Consider the following 11361-nt stretch of genomic DNA (forward strand, 5'->3'; position numbering starts at 1 on the left):
TGGTATTTGAGGTGTTGTGATATTGGGTTGATGGGGTCTATGTAACTATCTAGCTAGAAAAAGTGAACTTAAGCTTTAGCTCAGAATGGTGGAATTCCGCTTGTCGTGTCACTGATAGAAAAGGTTTCAGGGTAATATTGTTTGTGTTGCAATAACACCAAGAGGACCCAGCTGAGTGCCAGGCCTCGGCCCTGTGAGACCGTCCTTTGCACAAAGCTCTTACCAGGCTGAAATTTTTTTCAAAGCCTCCTAAGGGACGTGGTTGCCCAAATGAATAAGAATTGAGAATCCCGATCTCTTACTGGGCTTCGAAAATCCCACGGTAAATAAGGAAAGGGGGGCACGGAGAAATAGAGGCCAAGGTCATGGAAGGGAGTGGCCCAGCAACAGGTGAGTGACAGAGGCTGGGAAAAAATCGCTGTCTCCTGACTCCAAATCCAACAGCCTAACAACTAGTAGACAGGTGGAATTTCAAGGAGAGCCAACAGCTTTATGAAATACTTCTAGTTAGTTTAATTTGTATCATTTGGGTTTCTCTGTGTGAAGGTGGAGGTCGTGGGGATGGTGTTCCACAGAGGATTTAATATTCATTCAAAAGGGAGAGAATTTAGAATTCAGATTTTCCTTGTACTGTGGGCTTCTCATCTGACACACAAGGAGAGGATCCTGGGGAATGACCAAATGTTTTTCTTTGCACCCAGAGCACTCCTAGCCAGAGCTTTTCTAGTGCTTTAATCAGTCCAGCTCTAGGGTGTTTCTCTGGGTATTTGCCCACCTCTGCACAGTGCTACAAACCCAGAGAGCCATAGGCTGCTGTACAAACTGCAGGGTAATTCTTGCGCAATCTTCCTCTTTCCCTGCCAGCGGCAGCTTCTGAATGTGGAACAGGAGCTTGGTCAGCACACGACTGAGCCGGGCTGTAGGATAGAAATTTTGAAACACAAGATCAGGCTGAGAAAAGTATTTCAATTGGGGGAAAGTGGCAAGAATCCAGTTCTGGTGATTCACCACTGCCCCATGGACTTCAAAGGAGCTCTGGCGGATGGACGCTGGCTGCATGGCCACCCTCTGACGTTAACACCTGTTGACATCATTTGAGCACCTGGCCCGCTGGTTCCAGGAAAGCTGGGCTGATTCACACTAGCTGTGGATCTGGCTTTCTCTGCCCACCGGCTGCAGTAGACAGCATTGGGGCAGGTAGGAGCTAAGTGGCTGCAATAGTTTGTCCCACAAGTGCATTAAAAGGCTCAGTTCTGCAAGGGTCAAAATTCAGTCCGTGTGAGTGGGAATGGAGGGGTCTGAACCGCTCCTTCTGAGATGCGTTTCGCAGCATGGGCTCTGCGGGGTGGGTTGCTCAGAGGCTTTGATAAATGAGCTTTGATTGTGAGGCGCGCAGACACCAGAGGGTGTTGGGAGACATACGTCCCAGACTTGTCAGATCTAAGGTGCATTTAGGCTGTTACCTTTTCTCTGGCAATGGTCAATAATACGCTTCAGAGGAAGATGTAAGAACTCTGGAGGCGGAAGTGGGCCAGTCTGCCCCGCACATCTCACCCCGATCTAGAATAGAGACTGGCTTGAACCTTGATGCCTGAGGTTTAATGACCCTTTCAATTGTATTATAACGCTGAATATTATACCCATGTAAATATCCAGTTCTTTTCTGAACATTCTTAAATTCTTGGCCACGATGACTTGTCTTGAGAATGGACTCCACAGTTTAATTACATGGTGTGTCATGTCAATACCCGCTTGTCACAGAGTCCCTGGGTGATGCTCTGGAACTGCTCCCCATGAAGCCAGTCAAGACTCTGGGGCAGTTGCCTTCCTGTGAGCAGCCTGTCTTCAGGACACACAGCTCACTCAGCTTCCACCTTCCTGGGTCTGACCTCGGAGCATTCAGCATCCTCTGCCCCTCCGTGCGCTTCCCACAGCGAGTCTGCTCAGGCGGGGTTCCTGGGGAAGCCAGAGGGTCCTGCACCCCAACTTCGCAGTCAGATGGGACTCTCAGCCAGCCAGTAAAACAGAGGGTTTATTAGACGACAGGAACATGGTCTAAAACAGAGCTTGTAGGGGCAGAGAACGGGACCCCTCAGCTGGGCCCATTTTGGGGGGCAGTGAGCCAGACAACATGTCTGCACTTCACTCCACGCCCAGGCCAGCCCCAAACTGAAACTCCCTCCAGCCCTGCCCTGCTCTGGGCTTTGTCCCTTTCCCGGGCCAGGAGGTCACCTGATTCCTTTGTTCTCCAACCCTTTAGCTCTCACCTTGCAGGGGGGAAGGGCCAGGCCATCAGCTGCCAGGAAACAGGGTGTCGGCCATTCTCTGTGTCCAGACTCCTGCACACACCTGCCCCCTAGGGCTCTGCAATGATCACACACCCTTATCCCACCCCCTAGATATTTAAGAATTGCATAGGGGAAACTGAGGCACCCCCACACGATTCAGAGGAAACATTAAGAACAGTCCCACTTCATCACATCTCTCCCCCCTTCAAGATCAAACTGAGCGGGGTCACTTTAGCCACCAACGTTCCCATGGACGCCCCAGCATTTCTCCCATTCCTTGGTAGGAGTTACACCAGGTCCTTCCAGTTTCACGCCCTCCCTTAGATCAGGGGTGGTCGATAGCACTCACAGGCCGCATGTGGGAAGGTTTATGCGGCCCGTGCCCTTTGGCCACCTGAAAATCCCAGGGGGTCAAACTGGGATTGGGTCTTCTCCCCAACAAGCTGGCCAAACACAGCCACTTGGTTATAGGACTGTTTAAATTTCTTAACAGCTTTCCCTTCCTCTGAGACCTTCTCAAAGCTATCCACACTGGGTCTTTCAACAGGAAAGTCAGTGGATCCATTCACAACAGAAAATTTCTGGCTGTTAGGAACTGAAACTTTCTTGATTAAATTACTTTCACACCCTTCAGTTGCAGTAAACTGCTTGCAAAGACTCCTTGAGGATTCCTTTCCCTACGGCTTTTCTATGCAACAATTCACCCCTCACAGACATTCTGCTCCTACCGTCTTTTCCTAGGGCTTGCTCTAGAGAAACACTTTCCTGAGCAACAACAGACTCTTTCTGGGTCTCCCTTACAGCCAGAATTACCTCTGGCCCATCCGGCGGATTCCTACACAATCCCCTTTCAGGCAAACTTACAGACTTCCTAGATAAAAGGTCAGAAGCATCCTCCTTCCCTTTGCCACACACAAGTTCAAAAGGAATCTTTTCCTTCTTGCTACAGGTTTCCACACCCTCAGTAGGTAACACAATCACATCACCTTCATGCTCTCCTTGTGCCCTGGCTAGGATCTCACCCTGATTAGACAGAGTTGCTACACCCTTTCCCAGCCACACACTAGCAACGGGCAAAATACAAGCACCAGAATTGTCTGGTCTCTGGGATTTTACATAGACACTAACTGGATGCTACCTAGTTACAGGGCCATTCTCCCGAGCAGACACAAACTTAGGACCCTTCCCTTCCTGGGCTTTAGCTGGATCCAGAACCAGCTCTGAGACAACTGCACGACCCTCAACCGTCACAGGCTGAAAGGCCCCTTTTGTCTGCTCCACAGACAAAGAAGAGCTGGACACACTTTTTTCTTTCCCAGACACCCAGCTTGGGAACTCTTTCCCCTTATCCCAGCACACAAGGCTACTCACAGACAACTGCTTGGAGACCAGGGTAGCTCCCTCCATAGGCAAGTCAATACCCCTGACAGACACAGGCACTTTCCTTCACTGTCCCACTTCTCCACCCAGCTAACAGGTAAGGTCCAGGGGCACTCATCTTCCACTCTCCTCGCCTTCCCACCCTGCTGACTAGACACAGCCATCAGCTCACAAGGCTGCCTAGGCTCATCCAGACTTTCCTTACCCAGCACCTTGCCACTCCCCACAGATCCCCTGCCCTGCCTGTGTCTCCCCCACTCAGCTGGGGTCTCAGCTCCACTGTGCTCAGCGCTGCCCTTGCTGTCCCAGTGGGGGTAGGCAGCGAGCTCCCTGCTTTCCTCACTGCATCAGAGCCAGCCTGAGCCCCCTCTCCAGTGTGCAAGGGGGGCGGGGAGCATCTCTCTGTCCCACCTAGCCCCAGGGGTCTGGTTACAGGCAGGCAGGTAGCCTGAGCCTAGCCGCTCCTCCCCACTGCCAGCCAGGTCATCTGCATTTTCACTGACCATTTCCCTCTCCGCCGATTGGTTCCCTGGATTCAAATTCAAACCCTTGGGAGTTACAGGAGCAGGGCCTGGATCCTGTCCCAAAGAGACACAGTCACCCCACAACAGGGTCTCGCAGCTGGTGTCCTGGAGAACCCCAACAACCAGCCAGCCCCACCTCTCCTGGGTCTGCACAGGGATCTGGGCCATAGGCAGGGTGAGGGGCTTCGTCCCTGGGACCCTCACCCAGCTCACACAGCCCCTCAGCATCTCAGGCTGCACCACCCAGGGCCTGACAACAGTTCTCTCTGTCCCAGGATCTCGCCACCCCAGGAATGTCTCCCCATTGACCATCGCCTTCTGCTCCCACTGGGGGTCCGAGGGGCCTGGCCCCAGGAGACTCCACACAGACATATAGGCTGGGACCAGGAGAGGGAGCCCGTCCACCTCCCCACCCATCTGGCTGACGGAGTCTATGGCCTTGGGACCCAGCAGGGGAGCTAGACACCAGGGCTTTTCTGCAGGGTCCCCTTGGTTCAAATCGCCAGCCTGCTCAAAGGCAGTGAGGTGGCATCCACATCCCCCCCCCCTTAACCAGGGGCAGCAATTTAGTCTCGAGGTTCCCTGGGGAACTGGCCCCCCGGGGTCTATCCCCATTCACCCCTGGGGGGTCCCCTAGGCCTCTCCGCTCCCCCACCGCCAGTTCATGCTGCTGCTGCTTCTGCAGCTCTTTCTCGGGCTCTCGCTGTCTCCCACAGTCCTCTTGCTCTCTCGGACTCAGCTCCAATCCCGTCCGTCTCCGATCCCCCGATGGGGAACCCGATCGTGAAGACCCTCGTCTGATTGGAGACAGGAGTCTTGGGGATGCCTGGCTCCCACTCCAGCTGCTCCCAGATCCTGCTATAGCCCCAATTGGGGTCAGGAATCTGTTCCTTAGAGCGGTCATCCTCCTCCAGCTGCACGATTAACTGTGCTTTGGTGAACTTTCCAATGCTCAACCCTCTCTTTCTGCACAGGGTTACAATGTCCTTCTTAAGGAGACAGTGATAGGCCATCACTCCGCTCTTCCCAAGCTGTTGTGGACTCACAGGCCTGTGTGCTCTCAGCTCCCCAGGGTTTCCAGGGAGAACCCCTAGTGTGCCAGCCCTTCTTGAGGTCACCACCTCTTTGCCAGGGTCGAGCTGCAGACTCCTCCGCCCCTGGGACCACTTGCTGCAATCCCCCAGGGGACCCTGTTACTGCAAAACAGGTCACACACTTCTCTCTGGTCACACACTTCCAGGGGTTAACCGCCCCCTGAAAACGTCTCTCTCTGAAACTTCAGCACACCTGGTCCCCATCAATCCCCCTTCGTTTTACTGCTCCCCAGTCACTTACTGTAGAAAGCGCCGTCCACGGGGTGCAGTAGATCCCACTGCTACCACCAGTTGTCACGGAGTCCCTGGGCGATGCTCTGGAACTGATCCGCATGAAGCCAGTCAGGACTCTGGGGCAGTTGCCTTCCTGTGAGCAGCCTGTCTTCAGGACACAAAACTCACCCAGCTTCTACCTTCTTGGGTCTGACCTCGGAGCATTCAGCATCCTCTGCCCCTCCGTGCACTTCCCACAGCAAGTCTGCTCAGGTGGGGCTCCTGGGGAAGCCAGAGGGTCCTGCACCCCAACTGCGCAGTCAGATGTGACTCTCAGCCAGCCAGTAAAACAGAGGGTTTATTAGACGACAGGAACATGGTCTAAAACAGAGCTTGTAGGTGCAGAGAATGGGACCCCTCAGCTGGGTCCATTTTGGGAGGCAGTGAGCCAGACAACCACGTCTGCCCTTCAATCCATGTCTCCAGCCAGCCCCAAACTGAAACTCCCTCCAGCCCTGCCCTGCTCTGGGCTTTGTCCCTTTCCCGGGCCAGGAGGTCACCTGATTCCTTTGTTCTCCAACCCTTTAGCTCTCACCTTGCAGGGGGGAAGGGCCCAGGCCATCAGTTGCCAGGAAACAGGGTGTCGGCCATTCTCTGTGTCCAGACTCCTGCACATACCTGCCCTCTAGGGCTCTGCAATGATCATACACCCTTACCCCACCCCCTAGATACTTAAGAACTGCATAGGGGAAACTGAGGCACCCCCACACTATTCAGAGGAAACATTAAGAACAGTCCCACTTCATCACATCTCTCCCCCCTTCGAGATCGAACTGAGCGGGGTCACTTTAGCCACCAACGTTCCCATGGATGCCCCAGCATCTCTCCCATTCCTTTAGCTGGCTTTTTTTAAATTAAATCTCAGCCAGAATTAATACTAAAAAGGGGAGAAAAACCCAACTGTTTTCAAGACTGAGCTTGATAAATTTATGGTGGGTGGTGGTATGAGGAGATGGCCACATGCCATTGTAGGCACATCGACAACTGCTCGTAGCAAATATCCCCAATGGCCAGTGAAGGTTGGGAGGGCTCTGAGTGACTACAGAGAACTCTTTCCCCAGGGTCTGGCTGGTGGGTCTTGCCCACATGCTCAGGGTCCAACTGCCTGATATTTGGGGTCATGAAGGGATTTACTGCTACCTCCCCCTGCCAGAGCCTTTTGCTACTGGGTTTAGCTACACAGACAGTGAGTGTGGAGGCAGCCTATATATTTCAGACCATGTCTCTGGTCTGTCAAGGTAATTCTGAATTCTAATCCTGGTCTCTAAAGTGCTTGCAACCCCTCCCAGATTGGTATAATCTGCAAACTTTGTAAGTGTACTCTCTCTGCCATTATCCAAGTCATTTATGCGGCTATTGAATAGAAGTGGACCCAGGACAGATACCTGTGGGACCCCACTCGATATTTCCTTCCAGCTTGGCTGTGAATCATTCATAACTACTCTCTGAGTACATTTTCTAACTAGTTCTGCACCTACCTTATAATAGGATCATCAGTCTATATTTCCCTGGTTTGCTTACGAGAAGGCGATCTGAGACTGTATGAAATGTCTGACTAAAGATGAGATGTACCACATCTACTGTTCCTATCCCCGCCCCCATCCCCTAGTTTTGATACCTTGTCAAAGGAGGATATGAGGTGGGTTTGACGTGATTTGTTCTTTACAAATCCATGTTGACTGTTAGTTGTCACCTTATCTTCTGGGTGCTTGCAAATTGATTATTTGCTCCATTCTTTCCGGGTACAGAAGTTACATTTTTGGATTATAATTCCTGGGTTGCCCTTATTCTGCTTTTTATTGAAAGGTACCACTTGCCCTCTTCCAGTCCTCTGGGATCACTCCTGTCCTGCGAGAGTTCTCAGAAATAAATTGTTAATGGCTAAGGTCTCTTTGGCCAGTTACTTAAGTATTCTCTGGTGTATTTCATGGCCCTGCTGACTTGAGGATGTCTAACTTGTCTACATAATTCTTAACTTGTTGTTTCCCTATTTTAGCCTCAGATCCCACCCCATTTATACTGATGTTCACTGTTAGTCCTCTGATTACTACTAATCTTTTTGGTGAAAACCAAAACAAAATGGTATTTAATATTTCGGCAATTGCTGCATTTTCTTGTGACTGTGTTTCCCTCCTCATTGAGCAGTGGTCCTTCCCTGTCCTTCATCTTCCTCTTGCTTCTAATGTATTTGTAAAATGTTTTCTTGTTACCCTAAATACTTCAATGATTGTGATGCTCAGACACTACAGTAATGGGGACAATATAAAAACCTAAGATAGCTTGACGGCTCGAGCTCAAACATGGCTTATAAAAAAAAAAAGATATGCAAATGCATATCCTTAATGCCCTGCCTAAGTCATTTAATAGCTTGACACCTGCATGGCTAGGACACAAGGAGGGGTCTGTGCAGCTAATGCCGGGACACCATGAGCACTTTATCCAGCATCAACAGCATATTTTGGCTGAATTGTCTCTTCTGTCTAGTGCGTGTAAAGGAATGATGGTTTCTGACATTTTCTGGAAATACTGCGGAATATTGTGCATTATGGGCCTGGTGCAAAGGTCACTAAAGGCAAGGGGAGAACTTCCAATGGTCTGAGTGGGGTTTGGAGCAGGGCCTACTAGAATGTTGATTAACATTTTTGAAGGGGACTTAGGTAATGGGGTATCTAATTCCCCTTGACTGTACCCTTTGAAAATTCCAGATGTGATTCATGATACTTTTTCCCCCCTAGGGGCTCTGTCAAAGGTTCAGCTGGTGGAGTCTGGAGGGGATGTGAAAAAGCCCGGAGACTCTCTCCGCCTCTCGTGCAAAGCCTCCGGCTTCTTCATCAGTAGCAACTGGCTGGATTGGATCCATCATGTTCCTGGGAAGGGACTGGAGTGGGTCTCCAGCATTGATAGTGCAGGTACCCCATATGACCTGGACTCAGGGAAAGGGCAATTCACCATATCCAGAGACGCCTCCAGTAACCTGGTGCATTTGCACATCAGCAGCCTGAAACCTGAAGATGCCGGTGTGTATCCTTGTGCTAGAGATATGGGATCTCTCACTCAGTGAGACCGGGCGGTGTCCTCGGGCTTCAGGCCGGTCATTTGCAGGTACAACAGGCTGTTGGGGTCATCTCTGGAGACGGTGAATCGCCCTTTTACCGAGTCACTGTTGTCTATGCTGGTGCTGTAAATGCTGGCGGTCCCTTCCCATGAGCCTGGCGGACCCAGTTCATGCCGGAGCTGCTGATGGTGAACCCGGAGGCTTTGCAGGAGAGGCGGAGAGAGTCTCCAGGCTTCTTCACACCTGTCAAGGTTCCTCCCCCACTCTGAACTCTAGGGTACAGATGTGGGGACCTGCATGAAAAACCTCCTAAGCTTATCTTTACCAGCTTAGGTCAAAACTTCCCCAATGTACAAAATATTACACCCGTTATCCTTGGAATGGCCGCTACCACCACCAAACGAATACTGGTTACTGGGGAAGAGCTGTTTGGACGCGTCTTCCCCCCAAAATACTTCCCAAAACCTTGCACCCCACTTCCTGGACAAGGTTTGGTAAAAAGCCTCACCAATTTGCCTAGGTGACTACAGACCCAGACCCTTGGATCTTAGAACAATGAAAAAACATTCAGTTTTTACAAGAAGACTTTTAATAAAAAATAGAAGTAAATAGAAATAAAGAAATCCCCCCTGTAAAATCAGGATGGTAGATATCTTACAGGGTAATTAGATTCAAAAACATAGAGAACCCCTCTAGGCAAAACCTTAAGTTACAAAAAAGATGCACAGACAGAAATAGTTATTCTATTCAGCACAATTCTTTTCTCAGCCATTTAAAGAAATCATAATCTAACACATACCTAGCTAGATTACTTACTAAAAGTTCTAAGACTCCATTCCTGTTCTGTCTCTGGCAAGAGCAGCATACAAACAGACCCAGACCCTTTGTTCCTCTCCCTCCTCCCAGCTTTTGAAAGTATCTTGTCTCCTCATTGGTCATTTTGGTCAGGTGCCAGCGAGGTTACCTTTAGCTTCTTAACCCTTTACAGGTGAGAGGAGCTTTCCCCTGGCCAGGAGGGATTTCAAAGGGGTTTACCCTTCCCTTTATATTTATGACAACACCCCTCCGGACTCCACCAGCTGCAGCTGGGACCGGGCACCTGGGAATAACAATTAATTATGGGGAATATGAGGACCTGGGCAATAGCGCTATAACCCCCCGCCTCCCCAGTACATCCAACCCATGGAAAGGAGAATGGACCTTCCGGAGATGCTGCAATGAGAACCAGGTACAACCAAAGCTTCATTTCCCCTGGTGCTGAAAGACAAAGTTCTCCGGGGACTGGCTGGTGACTGCACAGACCCGGAGGGTTGCGGATTGTGTCTCCGGGTGCAGCCTGGGCAGAGAGAGGGACAGATTTAAACTGGAAACTCTCACCCTCATTTGCATGCCCCGCTCCTTATAAGAGACCCCCGCCATTTCCTAGCCCGGACTCAGTTCCTTTGTGTGGGGCTGAGAGAAGAGGCGGCGCTTCGTCTCTGTGGCACCGCCCCTGTCTCATCGGAGCTTCCTTCTCGACCATAAGGAGAGAAACTGGCACCTTCTTTATCCCTCCTCTCGCTCCCCCACCTAACCGTGACCCTGAGGGTAAACGCCACCTTCATATATGTCTGAACCGGAAAACTACATGAATACCTGACTTAGAGCCGCAAACCGGACTTTACCCAGGGTGCAGTTCTAACCCTGAATGTAAATTCTAACCTGAGATTTAATATTAGCCCCCAACCTTCATCCCTACCTCGAAACTGAGACTAGGCGAGACTTTGGGGAGTCCGGGGCCGTATCTCAGTCAGTGGGAGCTGCGCTCTGTGACCCTCGTGCCCCCCCCGCCCCCCACCCTCGGGCCTCTGCTTCTCCCTCGGCAGCCGCCTCCCCCTGAGCGACCCCATGAAATCCCACCGTGTCCCTGTCCACAGCCCTTAGCCACGTGACTGTCCCCAATGCCCTGTGGGCCAGTGCTGGGCTGTGATGTCATCGGGGGCTGAGGGGCGGGGTCTTTTATCTCCATGGTGACTCTGTGACATCCGATGAAGTTGCATCCGATGAAGTGAGCTGTAGCTCACGAAAGCTTATGCTCAAATAAATTGGTTAATCTCTAAGGTGCCACAAGTCCTCCTTTGCTTTCTGCGAATACAGACTAACACGGCTGTTACTCTGAAACCTGTGACATTGTGGAACTTTACTGTGGGCAGGATCCTGAGCTGCACCGTTTACACCGGGGCTGAGATTTCCAGCAGTCAAATGGATGAAAAAAATGCTCGAGTCTCTTTGGAAAGTCCCAGCGGTGCCACATTCCCAGGCTCAGCAGAGCGGGGTTTATTCCGGCGCTGGGTGATCTCTGCCCCCAGGACCAGCTCTAGGCACCAGCAAAGCAAGCTTACATGCTTGGGGTGGCAAAAAACCTAGAGCCGGCCCTGCCAGCGAGCCACCGCCGCAGAGGCAGAGGGAGGGGCCGGGCCTGGAGCCACCCCTGAGAGGAGGAGACGCCACCCATGGCACGGGGCTGAGTGGCCTCCTCTGGCCTTGCTGAGCCAGACTTCACTGCAAACAGCTGGCCTGGCACACAGAGCTGCCCCTGGACTCAGGACTGACCAGTCCAAAGCTGCTTCCCACCCACTCCGGGCCAACTCGCCTGGGACTGGTCCAGCATCGGGACCCGGGTATTGTGACACCAGCCCGCCACCAGGCTCTGGGCACCATCCATGTTCCCTGGCTGTTCTGGTGCTGCGGGACTCAGCTCTGCCCTC

General features: G+C 51.7%; 1 pseudogene; it reads right to left on the bottom strand.

Annotated features, from left to right (window-relative positions):
* Nucleotides 1-8613: 8613 nt before the first annotated feature.
* LOC125629714 (Ig heavy chain V region 3-like) lies at nt 8614-10294 on the bottom strand (annotated as a pseudogene).
* Between the last annotated feature and the right edge of the window lie 1067 nt (nt 10295-11361).

This window comes from Caretta caretta, chromosome 13, assembly GCF_965140235.1.
Source record: "Caretta caretta isolate rCarCar2 chromosome 13, rCarCar1.hap1, whole genome shotgun sequence".
Lineage (NCBI taxonomy): Eukaryota > Metazoa > Chordata > Testudines > Cheloniidae > Caretta > Caretta caretta.